At 37.6% G+C, this 17,896-nt stretch overlaps 1 pseudogene; it reads left to right on the top strand.

Annotated features, from left to right (window-relative positions):
* The first annotated feature begins 318 nt into the window (after positions 1–318).
* On the top strand, positions 319–921 carry LOC116080358 (annotated as a pseudogene).
* The last annotated feature ends 16,975 nt before the right edge of the window (positions 922–17,896 follow it).

Raw genomic sequence — 17,896 nt, 5'->3', positions numbered from 1 at the left:
AGGCAACATCATTCTTTATTATTTCTGCATGGGTTAGTCTTGACTCCATGAAATGGGTTTGAATACTTGACATCAGGAGCATGATTTAAATACACATTCTAAGCAAAGCACACTATTATACGCGCATTCAATTTAAACTCAAAGTAGAACTGATAACTAGGATCTAAAATCTTTGCTTAGAATTTTTTTAGAGTATGTATGTATAGTCAAGCACAATAAGCTACTAAGAATCTGTTTCTACTATCCTTAAAAGAAAATGCTAACTTTAAACAGCCCTTAGCCTTTCCGGTCGGCTGTTCTCCTGTACAAGAGACAGCCATGGCACCTAGCTGAAATAGCATGATCCTGAGCGCAACTTTCACAAGGATTGGCAGCAGTGAGTGGACACTTGGTTCAATCAGCTGGCACTAAAGATCCGCAGACTCAAGGCCCAGAAGGGGAAAGCAATCCAAATTGCCCCTTGACCTGCATCCAGTCCCATCCAGCCCATCAGGCCCTATAGTTAGATACCACACCAAGATCTGGGCTGGAAGAACTGAGGGTGGCTGGTGTCCACAAGAAAATGGCTCGCACCATCAGCATCTCTGTGGACCCAAGGAGGCCATACAAACCCACTGAATCACTACAGATCAACATGAAGCTCCTGAAGGAGTGCTGCTCCACGCTCATATTTTGATCCAGGAAACCTTCTGCTCCAAAGAACGAAGGCAGTTCTGCTGAAGAACTTAAATTGGCCACCCAGGTGACAGGACCTGCGATGCCCTTCCGGGATGTGTACAAAAGGAAAAAGCCAGAGTCACCATAGAAGGAAAGAACATCAGGCTTTGCCAGTCTCTGCACGGCCGGGATGCCGGGCTCTTTGGCATCTGAGCAAACAGGGCAAAGGATGCTGCAGAACAAGGTGTTGAAAAGAAAGAGTAATTTGCAATTGGAGTGTTGCAATAAATTTTCCTTAAAGCAAAATAATTAATGATAATAATGATAATGCCTTTAATATTTTAGTTGCTAATGACATAACTGAAAATTGTCTACGTAGGTGCTTCAGGTTTTCCATGAAAGTAAAGTTTTTAATAACCTTCAATTTTGTTGTTCTTAAGACAGTCTTATGTAGCACAGGATGGGCTCAAACTCACTATGTAGCTCAGGATGATTTTGAAGTCTGGAGTAGATTGTCTCCCTTCACCTCCCAAGTGCTGGGCTGGCAGGTAGATAGCACCACATCCCAGAACCTCTGAACTTTTTGTTTCCCAGAAAATATCCAGTGACTCCCAGGGTAAAAAAAAAGCAACTGGCTGCCTGTTTTCCTGCATTGCAGGAATAAACTGGACAGTGGGCTGAATTAGAAGAGCCTATGTTCAAGATGAGCTCAGCTACACCACAAGGCCAGCCTAGGCTACATGAAACACTTTCAAAAAATAAACAAAAATACAAAAGCTGAGGATATTTATAAAAGCAAAATAGTAAACACTGGCAGAGAGTAGTTCCCCACTGAAACGCCCTGACTCTTGTCTTCTGAGTATAAACGTTTTCTTTTTCTTTTTCTTTATTTTTTTTAGCCCTGAGGTTGTTAATCAACAATGGAGCCTGGGGGCAGTTGCTTGCTCCATCCTGTCCACTATGTAATATGTCAGGAATTGCACATAGGCAAACTTAGCACAGACAAAATTAGCCTGAGAAACTCATGATCTTTGGACTTGAGGTCTGCAGAACTGAGAAATAACTTGATTATGATCTCTTACGTGTCATTAGGCCATAAACATTTTTCTGTGAAGAGCGCCTAACAGAAAGTCTGAGATCTCATGTCTGAGGCAGGTTGTCCCTGAGTCAGCCTCTCAGGAAGGTGACTCTTCTAGGAAGACTGTCCTCCATTTTCCAGTCAGCTGCCTTGTTGCAATAAAGGTCTTTCTCTGTCACTCTCCTTTCTCTTAACTAATGAGCTTCTACTGTACGGAGAGGAAACCAAACCTGTACACAGTAACACTAGCATGAAAGCACTTTCCACAGTTAGCCAGCTATACTACTTACTAAGCACATAGTAGATGGCAGGTATTTTCTAATCTAGGTAAGTTAACATGAAGCCGAAATGTGCCTGCTTCTATTAACTAATAAAGAAATAGGAAAATAAAAAGCTAAACCATTGTTAAACCAGAGTGTCACAGAGAGAGAGACAGAGAGAGAGAGAGAGAGAGAGAGAGAGAAAGAAAGAGAGCACTTTGTGTGGAAGAGAGCATAAAAGGCAGATAGGAGAGGGCAAGGAGTGAGAATAAATAGAATACATTATATGCTTGCATGAAATTATCCAAAGAAAAACTTAATAATAAAAAGAATTGATCTGACTCCCACGTGTAGGACATTTTATCACAGCAACAGCACAAGACACTAAGGTGGAAACTGTCCTTTAGATGGTCCCTATATGCCAGTGACTGCCAGATTTAATTTATAGATCATACCTATCTCCTGTACTCTAGATTTACACTTCAAACAGCCTAGGAGAATTCTTCTAGACCTCTTACATTTAAGTTATCCCAAACAAACATCCAATCTGATCCATTTAGTTTTCCTTATTTGAACTGATGGGGAATCATCTTTGACTCTGCTTTTAAATCTAACACAGAATCTGTTAGGAAACTCTTCCACCTCTACTCTTGGCATTATGACCTTTTTACAACATTTGTTGTCACTATTATTTAAGTTGCCACTATCTGTGGCCTACAATCTGTCCTGGAAACTCTTTTAACACACCCTCCCCAATACTCATAAGCCACAGTCTACTTTGCCTCTGATCAAAAATTTCCAGTCATCCCCTGTTCAAATAAGAGCTAAGGTCCTTAGAATGCATTTCCATTTTTCATCTGGCTTTGAGTCCTCAGATTCTTTGCCTGTTTTCCAGTCCTACTGACTTCGCATGCTTTATCTACCAGCTTAGCAAATTCAGTCTTCTCTTTTATGTCTTTGCCCAAATATTTTATGAAATATACCCTAAAATCCTGAGCTAAAATGGAGATCTAGATATGATGGTACTGTAATCCCAACACTTGGAAAGTTGAAGTAAGAGGTTCATAAGTTCAAATCTAACCTAGACTATAAAGGGAGATAGTAGCTGGAAAAAAAATCCGTATTTCTCTCATCCCCTGAATTCCAAATATTTGCTCATTTTTCTCCAAACTACTTTTGTCTTCTATATAGTTTGCTTAGTTTATGCTTGTTGTAGGCTTAATGTTCCTTATGTCATAATGCACTCCAAAAAAGGCAATATATTTCTAAGAACATTGTCCACTACATAGTAAGAGCTTAACATCATATTAGTTAAATAAAAAGACATAACTTAAGTCCTGGAGAGATATCTCAGGGCTTGAGAGCACTTTTTGTTCATCCAGAGAACATGTGTTTGGGTTTCCAGCACCCACAACTATGTCACAATCGACCTCCACAACTCCAGTCTCATGAGATCTGATGTCATTTTCTGACCTTCCTAGACAACAACCATGTGGTTGGTACACATACATCCACGAGGTAAACCACTCATGCATGTAAAATAAATAGATCTTTTAAATTTTAATGAATATATGAATTTACAGAAAATAGAACAAAAAGGTATGTTATTTGAAAGGTTAATTATCAAAGAAATGTCATTATTTTGTCTATTTTAGTTAGTACATAAAATAATATTGGAAAGATTAAAATTGGTAAACTACTTAACTTGAACTGAAAGAACATAGGTACTTATAGTAAGTGCCCATTGTCGTTCTGTTTATCTGCAGTTGAATATTTAGTTTTCCACCTTTACTCATAACCTTTGCCTGTAGAAACATGTATGCAGAAGAAACTTTTGCTGGTGAATTCACTGGGTCATAAAGTAGATGCATTTACATTTTCAAATATTTACACCATCAGGATATATATGTATATATATATAGGGTTAAATACTGCGAGTTTTCAACAATAACTTTTCATTGTGATTGAATAAATATATGCTCATGAAAATAAGCTGCTTATAAATTATTTCAACAATGAATGCATACAGTGAGTAGGGTGATAAGGAGGAGCGTTGACTACTGTGACAAACTAATGAAGGATGGAAGGAAGGATGGACAGATGGATGACTAGAGGGGTGTGGAGTGAACAGATGTTTGAGTAGAGATGAAGAAAGTGCAAGGAGAAAAGGTGGGGAGAGGGTTGTCTAGTTGGGTGGAATAATTAAGGTAGCAGTAGAAAAGTAGTTCCACTTTGATTTTCGAATGAGGAAGAGTACACTTATTACAGAGAACAAGTAAAAATCATGTTTTGTTTCTTTCCTAATTAATTCCAACAGACCAAAATGAAGCATCAACAACACCTTCCTTTCTCAAAAGATAAAACACTCACTACTGATTGAAAAAGCAAGTGTTTTTGTGTGAAGCTGACTGGGAGCAAAGCACTGCTGCATCAGAAATGCAATTGTAAAACACGCTCTATAATCTCCCACTTCCCCGTAGAGTTGCAGCTTCTCATATGCAAGGACTAGAAAAATGTATAAAGAAAAAGCAATGTGTGGCCTTCACAAGATTAACTCCTTTTGAAGAGAGGGGTGTTTCCAGAAATGGAGATTGGTTCAAAACCGGGACAAGAAGTCACCCTAGTATACAACAGAAACCACTGGCACTGCCTGGCCACGTGAACAAGCACATTGTGGATGATTTTACCTTCACAGAAAAATTGATTCAAACCCATTGGATATTGCTTTTCCAAGGAGACATGACATCTGAAATCCTCTTTGGCTCTATCAACCTAGTTGAGCCCCAGGGCTTTCTTTTCCTAATTAATATCAAATACCATAAGGTTAGTATGTCTACCCTTCCTGAGAGTTTCAAATGACATGTCATCACATGAAAGAACCCAACTTACATTTTGACCATAAAGCTTGTGTGGAAATGTGTCTGCTAAGAAAGAAAGTGGAATGAGACAACTGTGTTTAGAAGTCAACAAGAACTGAGTTTGGCTCTTAACTACTTCCAGTTGTGTGTGTCTCAGAGTCCTTGTATCTTCATCCACCTAACAGTTGTGGATACATACCAATTTACTCTATAGAAACACAAACAAATTGTGACCTTCCTTTCTTGAAAAATTATTCTCAAGAAAAAAAACCACATGAATAAAAACAGATGTGCCTTTGTAACCCACTGTTATTTATTGATTACTTATCTGGAGAGCTAAATAATTGAAATTGCTTGGTTCTGAAAAGTGTAATGGTCAAGAAAGCAAAGTATTTGTATCAGCTGTTGTATATGCAGAGAGCTCTTAGGTATTCCTTCACCAGTTCAGTGCTTCTTCTACATTTATGAAACATCTGCTCAAGCAGCTGCTCCTTCATTAAAGAAAAATAAAAATGTACCACTTTTCCTTACCAATGCTGATAAATGGGAACAGGTGATGATCTCAGGAGATACTATGATTGTAAATTAGTTTATTGAAAATCTTCAGTATTTTTTTACACATGTATCAAAATTAAAATGCATGAAAAGTTACCAAAACAGAATCATGAAGTCCTGGAAATAATCAGGGGACACTAAGGAATGGCTCACTTGGTGCTCTAGTCAACTAAGACTCTCAACGAAGAGAATCAAGGAGTCATAGTCATAAAGCCCCTGGAAATATACAGGGGACACTAAGGAATGGCTCAACGTGTGCTCTAGTCAATGAAGATTCCAATGTAAAGAATCAAAACTGACATGTGCCATGGAGTGGGTTGTTTCAGGGATCCCTTGTTCGGCTGGGTGATAAGAGTTCTGACCTGGTGGGCAAAGAATTCGGCGAGTGACACAAAGAAGACACATAGAAATGACACAAAGAAGTGTGGTATCTGAGTGTATTTGCACAAAGTGAAAGTCAGGCTTATATAGTTTACAGAAACAGGGTGAATGTCAGGGATCACGTATGCAGGTAGTGGTCACATCAAAGTCAGTAAGATCAAACAGCCAGGTGTAAATGATTCCTTTGAAAGAGCAATAGTGCTCTTCCCCACTGGGCTATCTTGGCAGCCCTAAGCAAATTCTCTTGGTCTGAAGCAGGTAAGCACCAGGAGGTCCCATTCTAGCAGCTCCTGGGAATGGTTTGGCTTGTAACACAAACATTAGTTCAGGAAACTTTTCAACTACTCTCTAGTTTGTAAAACAATTCTGCCTGTGTGGCACTGCTCTTAGAGTTCTAACTATGTTTACAGATAGCAATAGTGTTTGACTTCTATCTCTAACTCTGGAGACACCCTATCTGATAAGGCAGCTTCCTTGTGGGAATTCCAAGCTAATAACAGCTAAGAAATCAATTGGGATCACTGAAACACTGTGGAGGCCAGGAAACAATATTCAATCTCAGTTTTAGCTATTTACGAATCATTTCTTAGGGCACCTTTATGCCTGAACAAAGAAAGCAAACAAAACTCTCCACAGACTTTTGCAAAGACCAGTCTGGAACACATCTGAGTTAGGAGATGCCAAGATGCCAAGAAATGAACTCCAGGAGGCTAGCTAGCTCCCTTTGAAGCTGCTCACCTCAAATCCATGAACAAGATTTCAGGCCTGACACATAGAATCCACTGGAGTAACAGAGTGGGTGTGGCAGACATGTTTTCTGAATCTCTTCTTAAATTTCCTACCTGGAATTTTCCAATCAGGTACAATAGAGTACTTTCTATGACTTGAACTCCAATCACTAACTACATATAGAAAAAAAAATTAATGACCTGTGAAAGTCATGTCAAATTATCTTCCTTTAATAATTTACAACCGGGCAACAAAATAAGACATTGAGCACTATATATCAAATGTGATTCTAATCATTTGACAACTAAAAAAAATACAGCTTAATTGATATCTAAATATGCAAAGAACATTGACCCCCCCACCACAAAATATTTACATTATTTGTGATTATATTTAGCCAAATGCTCAAGATTCACCCTGCCACTTAAACATGGCCACTTCCTTCTCAGTAGAAATGTGCATTAGAAACTAGAAAACTAGAAACGGCCTGGATTTGGGAGTGGGAACAATGGGAGATGGCGTTTTTATTTAGTGCTTATTCTTCACCTTACCCAAGTAACCAGTGACCTTTCACACCACTGACTCTGAAGATATTCTCACTATGGCCACAGTTTGAAAAACAGATATTCAAAAAATCCCAGACACGCAGGAGCTGGAGAGGTCAGGAAGACATTCTGACTGTGAGTCTGACTCAGTGGAGTTAGTTTTAGAACTTAAAAGGGAGACGTGCTCAACTACACAGTCACTGCCATGATGCATAATTAGATAGCGATTTAACACAGAGCCGAGAATATAAAAAATGACAGTAATTGTGGGGGTGGATAAATGTGCACCAGAGCCGAGAAGTGACTGAGGTACCTGCTATTTCTGTCATATGTATCTGTCAGCAATTTTTTTATGCTGTAACAATAGCTGTAATTTTACAAATAACAGATGAACATCAACTGACAATAAGACTCCAGGAATTTAAGATTGAAGAAAAGGAATTGTATTTGGATTGTTAACATAAAGAAGTAGTTATAAAACTTGAGCCTGCATGTTGTGAAGTGAAATGGAGAACTGATAAGCTAATCAGGAAAAGTGGAATTTGTCCAAGTCTTACCTAAGATGAATTTCAAGGAAGATAATTACTTTCAGGGAGATTAGAAAATCTTAATAATCATGTTTCAATGGACACAGCAGAAAGGTTTCCTGTCTTCTTTAGAATCATGTTTTAACTATGGCCTTTCTCTCCTCTTTCACCTGCCACTCCTCACAGGCATCCAGAAGTCTAGCTGCAAATTCCATATTTGCTACCCCCAGGTGAGCTTAGCTTCTCCACTCATGTACATATATGATTCCTACTATCTTTTAATTTAGCTACATTTAACTACAATATCATTTCACTCAGATAGTGCCCCTTAATCGCCAGTGTAAGTGACAATTCTCCCAAGATATGCACTAGAACCCAGACTTCCCAGACCTCCATAACCCTCTACGTGATTTAATTTTGCTACACTGGATGCCCATTTGAACTCATGTCATCAATCACTCTGGATTAAAGTCATTGCTTGCACTGAGTGCTAGCTCTATAGGAGCGATGATTACATTACGTTACTTTTCCTTCAATCTTTGAGGCATAGTAGATGCTTAAAAAAACAGGCTTGAATGAATGATAAAATTAAAACATCAACATGGAAATGTCCTATAACCATTATCTCTCTCTTAGTATTTCTGAAAGACATGTAACAGGAGACTCTATATTTGTCTTCTTATTTTAAAAATTACTTCTAACTCAAGAAATAATTCTAAAACTTCCAAGTGGATATTGATTTGAAGTGTCCCTACAAGTATGGTAGATGGAAATTGGGAATGATAGAAGCATATGAAATATGGACTATCTTATTCAAATCTAGCATTTTTAAAGGTCCAAGTTATACTTTATGAAAAAATGATAGTTTCAAAGTAATCTTAGCTATTCCTTTTTTCATTTTCTTGTTTCTATTAGTTGTAATTACACTATACCATACATGTCTAACTGGTAAATGTTTTTGATTTAGAAAAACACTGAGCACAATGGTACATGCATTTAATCCCAACAGTAAGGAGGAAGAGAGAAATCAATATCTCTGAGTTTGAGGCCAGCCTCATCTATATAGTGATTTATTATGTGTAACATAGTAAAATCCCATCCCAAAAGGTTAGGAAAAAATCTCAAAGTGCTTTTATACATTGAATATGAGCCTTTCAGTGTTCTGTGTTCAAAACAAGAAGACAATTATTTTCCTGAATCTTATTAGTCCTCTATACCAAATAGCACCTTGATTTTCCCAAAGAAAGCATAATGTAACAGAAACATGAAAAAAAATGTGTAATTAAAATTCAGAGCGCAAAATGGTATAAGTAACCCTCTTTGCTTTTTAAAATGTCATAAGACAGTGTGTGCACTCAAAGAGAATATTTTATCTACAGTGCTGTAAGACATAATACAATTTACAGTTCACTAATACCTACATAAAGAGATAAACAATCCTATACCGATGCAAATGATTTTGCAAAGAGAAGGCTTTTGAAATTACTGCCTGTGATCTTTCAACACAAGATAATTGACTTCTCCCCTTTGCGTTAGTCAAAGCAATTGTGTTTCAATTTTTTCCTTTTTAGTCACAAGCAATTTGGCTTTTTCCCTTTCCTTCTGAGAAATCATCATAATCTTTCTTTTTATTTAACCCCAGTGGGATGGTAGAATAATTACCTAACGTGAATCAGTTCTGAACCAAAAAAACCCTTAACATTTTTCTGGACTACAGTGAGTAAGATTTTAGAGAGGTGTGTGAGGAAAGCTACAGAATACAGAAATAAAGAACCAGAGTATTAGGGATTACATACACATAACTAGAAGTTTAGAAATTCACATTCTGGTAGGACACACCATGTTTGCTACTGTATATCCAGGTTTGGGAGGGATGCCAGTTTTATAGAAGAGGGACACTTCTGAATAGAAAGTATAGTATATATATATATGTTTACTTGCCTTAGTTCAAAAACTTCAATTGTCCTAGAGATCAAAGTACCCAAGTTAGAGCTTTGGGGCAACAAAACAACTGCTTTGTGAGCTTAGAATCACCAAAAACAAGAGTAGGCAAACACTCCCAAATTATCATTAATCTGTGGAAGATAAAATGTTCTCCTTTGTCTTTAAAAAAAACAAGTTAATTGTTGGTACCTACCATATGTTTCTCTAACACCCTAATTCTCTACTCTTCCATTCGAGAGCTGCTAAGGTCTCACATGACCGCTTCCATCTAATGACTACTGGTTTAGTTCATGAGCCTGGGCAGGTTTGCAATGGAAGCTAGTGAGTAAGACACCCGTCCATGGGAAATTCCACACATTAACTTCATGTTTTAAGAACCATGACTCAGAAATTTTTGCTTAAGGACAGATCCAGAATAAAATAGACTTGCTGATCTCTCCCTAACGGAACTGACTTCACTTACACAGAGTGTGGAAAAGTTCGAGCTTAAGGACATTCTCCAAAAATATGACATAAATCCACTGGGACTGGACTAGATGATTTCATTGAGTCTATCAGTAGATAATTTGCCTAAGGGAGCAAAGACAAAAAGGAATGAAAGCTGGGAGAACTCTTCTTAGGTCATAAAGCGTCTCAATAGCTAGGCCTTCAAAGGAAAGCATAAGTAGTCAAATGAGTTCAGTCTAAGGCATACTCTGTGCTCTGGAGTATCGCTGAACATGATAGAATAACCAGCTTTTAGAAGCATTGCCAATTTGGGATAGCTATGGATAGCCTCAACCCTGTGTCCTTAAAAACGTAATGTGAGATTCCTCACACTGCATGGAAAATAGGCCTTACGCTGCTGTGGAGGTTGGTCATTAAAAAATAAACAAGAAAATGGCAACAATGATCCCCACAGGACAAGGCAAAATAAATCAAAACAATGAAATGGCAGAAATCTAGCAAATAGGTTGTGAGAATGGCCGATGCCAAGTTAGCAGATCAAGCCTTTTGAATAGGCCTCTTCAGAGCTAACGAAAGCTGGATCAAACAAGTTAAGTAAGACATAATAGTTATGTCACATCGAATAAGAATATCAAGACAAAAACCATAAGAAAGTCGAAGAGGAGAAAGAAAGTCTTGAGTTGAGGTATAGTGAATGAAATGAAAAATTTGCAAGATGGGCTCAACAGAGGAGGATTTGACAGGGTGATTTCAAATGTATGCGACCCAAAGCGGGGGAAACAGGAAGAAAAGTGAGCAGAGAAATATGAAGGTGCTAAGCCCACTGAAACAAACATAGTATTGCTAGCAGAAGAAAGAAAAAGAAGAAATATGCAAGGAAATAATGGGTGAAACTTCCCAGCTTTATTTATAAATATTTAACCTATACACTCCAACAATCTTTCAAAAATGAAAGTTAATATAAGGATATTTTCTAATAAAAAACTGAGATAACTGGATGCCAGTGTGCTACTGATGAGGAATGCTAAAGGGGGTTACTGTGTGGTGAAAAGCTGTACTTAATATCCACAAGAAAAACAGAATGCTAGTAAGAGTAGTTACATAGTTACTGGTCTCCACTACCTGGTTTAAAAGTATAAAGCAACCTACAGATAAAGATAGAATAGAAAAACTAAGTTCCCATAGTGTGGACTCCTGCTATTACAGGGCAGAGTGGGTGAGGAGGAACAAAGTCAGATCAGATTAAGGAAGTAACTACACATGCTTCACAAAACAACAAGTGCGTAAGTCCACAACATGCGAAGATTAATAAAACAGAAGCTATAGTAGCACATTCACTGTTTTTCTTCTCTCCGCTTCTTTGAAGATGTAAGTTCATAGAATGGCCGTGACTATCTCAATTTTGTTTTGTCACGTTTAAGGGTGTGCAATGTTTAATCAAAGCATCACAAACAGGAGGGATGGGGCAAAGTCTTTTACGGGAATAGCTTTTCAACAGATTGCTGTAGCTTAGTTGATACAGAGATGAAGGTGACTCACGTTTGGGTGTACATTCTAAGCTCCAGCATATACATTAATGATAGTCATTTTAAAAGATACATTCTGTGATAAACTTGGATTTTACATTAGAAAACATACCTTTAATAGAAAACAGAGCAGTTAAGGTAGGATGGAGGGATTTTTAAAAGACAAGAATCATACAAATATGATAAAATTGCAGGTGTAAATATAAGTATTTAAGTAAGAATATTGAGTATACAGGCCAGAATAAGTCAGAGGCAATGTTTGTCTGGCGTGACTGAGTTCAGACTCAGTCTTTAGAACAACAGAGACCAAGACTCCAAAGGCAGAGATTGTTGTATTGGATTAAAAAAAAGAACAAAACCCAGCCACAGTGCTGTCTAAAGAGTTGTCAAATTATGCCCACCCAGTCTCTAAGCACTATTGAAGTCCTATTAGTCAGTAACTTAAAACATGATTATGCTTGATACAGGACATTTTCATTTAAAGAAAATGAAATCATATAAATAGGTGAACCCTTGGTAAATATAACTGGTAGTTTTTACTTTACTTGATTTTGTTTAGTGTGTGTGTTTCTGTACATATGCATATCTGGTCATGCCTTCTACAACACGTGTGAGGGTGTCAGAGAAAGGCTTGTGTGAGTGGGTTCTCTCAGTTCAACTGTGTGGGTAACATAGAGCTCCAGATCATCAATCTTTGCAGCAAGTGCCATCTCATGGTTCCTGACTGGTGACTTTGGATATAAGAACCATTCAAAGTGTATACAGTGACAAAGGAACATAGGGGACTCAAAGGGCAGTAGGTCATTAGCCATCCAAAAATACAAACTTCAGAAGAAAATAAAGATGCCAACACTTGCACTTCTCACTTCCATGCTGAGAAAATTTTTATTTCTATTACTTAAGCTACATGACCTGTAGTACTTTGCTGTAATGTGACTAACGAATAAATATAGATACAAATAAATATAGATATAAAACATGCACAAAAGAAAGAAAACCGGAATGGTTAGTTATATTAATATCAAACCAAACACATTTTTAAAATTTATATTTATAGTGAGGAAGTGGAATGAATATTAAAGAGCATAAGTGTGTGTGCATCAAGTTTTATAAACTTTTCCAAAAGAGAGAAAAGAGTAAATTTCATAACTCATTCTTTGAAGTGAGTATTACCTTGAAAGAGATCACAAGAATAGGGAAGAAATAGAAATATTAATAAAGACATCAAAGTCCTCAGCACAATAGTGGTAAACTGAATTCATCGAAACAAAAAATAATTTACATACCATTATAAAGTGAGTTTTCCCCAAAGATGTGAGGATGTCTTAGTGCCTATCTATGATCCCAGCATCCCGGATCAACAAAGTGAGAAGCAAGAAGCTCAAGAATTCAAGGCCACTCTGGGTTACACCTCCAGATAAGGGTACAGGAGAGAAGCAGTGAGAAGAAAGGAGTGGAGAAGAAAGATAATGGTAGAAAGGGAGAAGAGGAAAGGGCAAGATAAAGAAAACAAAATATAAATGAATGGAAAGACATCTCATGTTCATAGATTGGGAATTTTAAATGTCTGAGATGACAGTTTTCCATAAACTGATCCACAGCATCAATTCATTCTCTGCTAGAGTCCCAGTTAGATTTTGCAGATATCCAGAAGGTCATCCCAAAAGTCACATGTAACTTCAAGGTACTCCTATAGTGCCTTAAACCATCTTGAAAAACAAAGAAAAGACAGGGAGTGAGAACAAGGCTCACTGGAAAACACAGGCTTAGCCCTAACAAAACAGTGGATTCAGACACAGTACCAAAAGATGAAAGAAGAGAATAGGATTCTTTTGAGTCATTTTAAAAAGTGGGAGAGACCAGAAACCTAGGAAAGTGAACAAAATATTAAAATAATGTGAAGCTAAAGGATATGCGCTAACTCCAGGGGCCCCTTGGCTTCTGTTATTTCATTTAACCCCAAATTAAGGAGAAAGGCTATGACGGCTATTCCTGGTTGTCAACTTGACTAAATCTGGAATGAACTAAAATCCAGATATGGAGGGCCCATCTGTGACCCAGATCTTGAGGCTGGATGACAAAGACTTCTGACCTGGATCTTGACATGGGATGACATACACTTTTGATCCAGATTCTGAGGCCTAGTGCCCATCAAAAGCTTAGGCCCAAGCAAGGTATTACATGCCTTTAATCCCAGGAGACTGAGGCAACCAGATCTCTGAGTTCAAGGCCAGCCTGGAACAAAGCAGGTTCTAGATTCAGGCATGGTGGTACACACTTTTCATCTGAGCCACACCTTCTGCAGGAGGCCTACATAAGGACACTGGAAGAAGGAAGACTCACTCTTCTTCACCTGCTTGCCAGCACATCTGTTTGAACCTACTTCTTCAGGTTCCAGCATATACAGAAGGCCAGCTGAAACAATTAACCTCATAGGACTGAGAGACTACTAGATTCCCACTCATAGCTGCCCATTGTTGGGTTAGCTGGACTTCTGACAGTAAGTCATTACAATAAATTTTTTTTTAATATATAGAGGCATTCCATAAGTTCTGTGACTCTAGGGAAATCTCACTAAAACAGACTCTAACCAAAAGGCAAAGAGGATCTAACTGGAGAACCACACACAAAGAACCATATTATCCATGCTCAAACACAATGGAAATTTGAAATCAGTCTGTACAAACCTCCCAGCTCCTATGGAGAGTAACTGAAAGGTTTGTTTTATTTGTTTTCTGATAATTCCCAGTTAGGAGTTAGCCCCATCCTAAGCTCATTCTTCTATATGATATTCAAACCTTCAAGGCAAGAATTTAAACTCAAGTGATTTTAGAACTGAGGATTTTTGTGGATATAGAATATAAAATGAGCATACTTGATACATCTAAGCTCAATTTTTGTTTTGGAAATCTAAGCAAAAAACATATGCAAAAGAGAGAACAAGGATTCTTGAAAATAAATATATAAAATCCAATCACTGTAAAAATTCAATAATCAAAATCTAAAACAGTGAGTAGGTTTAACAATGCCGTTAAGGAAGCTGGAGAGACAAACACTGAGAAGCAAAATGGGAAATAACAAAACATTACGATAATGCCTGAATGGCTGCTCACTCTTCCAAACACTGTGAAGATATTCACTCAGAAAATAATGGGAAGAGAAAGATAACTGTTGCATATTCTCTCATGTGTGAAATCTCCGTTTAAGCCTGTGTGTGTGTGTGTGTGTGTGTGTGTGCAGCATACAAGCCAAGGTAGGACCATCTGGGGGAGGATACCAGTGGAAAAGAGAGAGGAGGAACAAGGAACAAGGGTGTATCAGATGTGCAAAGTAAAATGCTAGCTGTACGTGGCAAAAGCATGAAGTCTGTTGCTTAATACAATAACTATAACACTAGTAATAAAAGTTAACATTGACTAACATAATTCTAAAAACCCTAAAAGCCCATTTGATACTTTAAATTACATTCTAATAGGTTAGTAAAATTTTCAAATATTTCATAGTGGCAATCATCAATTAGAAAGCTGTTTTAGTGGAAAGCAAACTTGAATAGCACACTCTCTGACCATTTAGATTATAGTTGTGAATCACATCCCATCTTCCCCAGCTTGGACAATGTGCATTTTACATTTAGTCATACTTGTCCTGTTTTATAAAGACGACAGTCTCCAGAAAAGAAAATGTAAGTACATCCAATAAATATAACAAGACCAAAATCTTACAATGAGAGTAGTAGATTGCAGACTAATGGAAGTGTTATCTGAAGATAAGCCATGGTGGACCATCAACAGGCATATTCCTGGAGTAAATAGAGGCATGGAGTAGGAAACCTCATTTCAGCACATGTTGGAGTGATTTCAGACTGCTTCTCGGAGCCTCATCTGGGGAATTTTCTCAAACATTTTGATGCAGTTTCTCAGTTGTTTTTCCTTGCTCACTGACAGCTGGACACTCCACTTGAAGCTCCTCACAAGTTGTATCGAGTTTGTTTTCCTCAGAGTGTTTTTATGAAATCAATTATGATGCTATCGTGTCTCTGATTTAATATGCCTTCCAGAATATGATTGTTCTACATTTTAGTGCATTTTCTCACTGCTTATTATCATGAGAGAAATGAATCTGAAGGGCATTTTACCCAATATTGTCTGGTTTCTGGAACTCGATACATTTTATAGTGCTTGACACATTTCATTGTCTGGGCTGGTCATTCTGCCTTCCTCAAAAATAATCTGATATTGATTCATGATGCTCCACACTCTGGTTCCATTACTCTAGCTACGTAAACTTTCAGGTTCATTTTTTCCAGAGTTTACTCTTTGCAAAAAGCATTAAGTGTAGCTTTACATAGGCTTTGGCTTCAACAAGGAAATCAGAATTTCAAACCAAAGGTGTACTTTCCATTTTTACTATAGTGCACATTCTAAACGTTGTATTTGGAGACATAAACAAATTTTACCCACATATTTTTCAAAACACATGCTTTACTTATGTTGACAGCTTACAATTGTAGAATATTTTTTAAAGTGCTTCTGAAGAAAACAAATATATGGCACTCCACGTCACCCTTAAGTAGATATGATGGCACCGTGGGGGGTTAGGAAGTGGACTTTTGAACCTGAGGCTGGAGGACAAGGGGGAAAAAAAGGAAACTGTATTTCCTTGGAAACTGAATGACTTGACTTTGGGTCAGCCTTTTGGAATGCAGTCAGAAAATCCAAAATAAGAAATAAGATGCAGCTGGCAAGAAGTCAGAGACGGCAGGGGGAATGTGGCGTGGTAAGTCGGGAAGGAGACAAGGATAAAGGACGCACTGCCCTTTATTACATCGAGAGGAAAGCAATAATAGTGGATACCAAAAAGAGCCATAGGTTTAAAATTGTTTTGTTGAGGATATCATTTTTTTTTTCTTAGCTGAGTCAAGGCTTCATGGCTGAAATGAAAAAATTAGAAAAATGGCTAGGGTACTGAAGCTGTTCAAATATTATGTTTACCCAATTTCCTGTTGGACTTAGTGTCTACATACCTTATCTTGGTATAAACATTTTATTTGTTTCATATGCATAAATGCATTTAATCATATGTATATGTATTGTATATGTAAATCTTAGTTGAGAGTAAATTTATTGAGTAGAGAAACCATTTTTTTTTTTGAGACTGGGTCTCACTTGGATCCCTGACTGGCCTAGAACTCACCATGTAGACCAGGCTGGCCTAGACTTCATCATGTATACCTGGCTGGCCTAGAACTCATCATGTAGACCAGGCTGGCCTAGAACTCATCATGTAGACCAGGCTGGATGTACCTGCCTCTGCCTCCCAAGTGCTGGGATTACAGAGGTGGAATACCATGCCTGACATCATTACACGTTTTACAAGTGCCACTTTCCAGTAGCTAACAGATTGTCTAAACAATTCATTAATTGAATTCTAACTAGCAAAGCAACTAGTGAAAACTCTGAAAAATATCTTTTAGAAGATGTGACATCCAGGAAAGTAATGTACAATACATTGTGGTAGCTTCTATCTCATTTTGATTATCAAATGATATATTTAATATTAACTATTATAGTAAGTTTTGATACCTAATGTTTAGTAATAAATGTGAAAGAAATGTAGAACTACTTAGCCAGAAAAAACACTTACTAATAAAATTGCAGACCACGGTTTTGGACGGCATGCACTTTTTATATCCCACATCCATTGTGCAGTGTATATGGTGGGCATAAAATAATTCGAGCATCCAGGCAATGACAGCAACACCCAGACAACGATTTGAAACAAATTTCCCAAGAATGTCTAGTGACAGCTATAGGTTTTCAGCTCTGACCCAACCTCGCATCATCTGTCTTCTCAAAAGCAAACAAAAGAGAATTCCCCACAGGCTTCAGCAGACACAGCACTGATCACAAAGAAATAAATGTCAGCAAAGATTGTGGCTTGGAAATAGATTTGGGATTGAAATCCAAGATTTCCAGAGACATCCCTGGTTGATGGGAATTCCCTAGAAGCATGTAAGGAAGCATGTAAGGGAATTCCCTGGCAGATGTAAGGAAAGCATGGTGAGACACATCTTTTCCCATGTACTTATAATCTGGATTTTATACTAGTAGAAGCCAATATGGACATTGGAGCTATGACAGAGAGGAGCAAGTAATGCATAAAGAAGAATACAGGACAAGATTGAGGTCAGTAAAAAATAAGGCCCAACAAAAGGTAGAAAGAAAAAAACCATGAGTAGAAGGCATCTGTGCATTCTCTGTGACATCCTGAAGTGAAAGTGTTGTCTTGAAGTACATTTATATCAAATCCTGGCTTTTGTGGTTTTTTTTTTTATAATTTTTTTTTATTTTAGATATTTTCTTTATTTACATGCGAATTTCTCCTTTCCC

This window comes from Mastomys coucha, unplaced genomic scaffold (assembly GCF_008632895.1).
Source record: "Mastomys coucha isolate ucsf_1 unplaced genomic scaffold, UCSF_Mcou_1 pScaffold6, whole genome shotgun sequence".
Lineage (NCBI taxonomy): Eukaryota > Metazoa > Chordata > Mammalia > Rodentia > Muridae > Mastomys > Mastomys coucha.
This window is presented reverse-complemented; position numbering and strand designations above follow the sequence as displayed.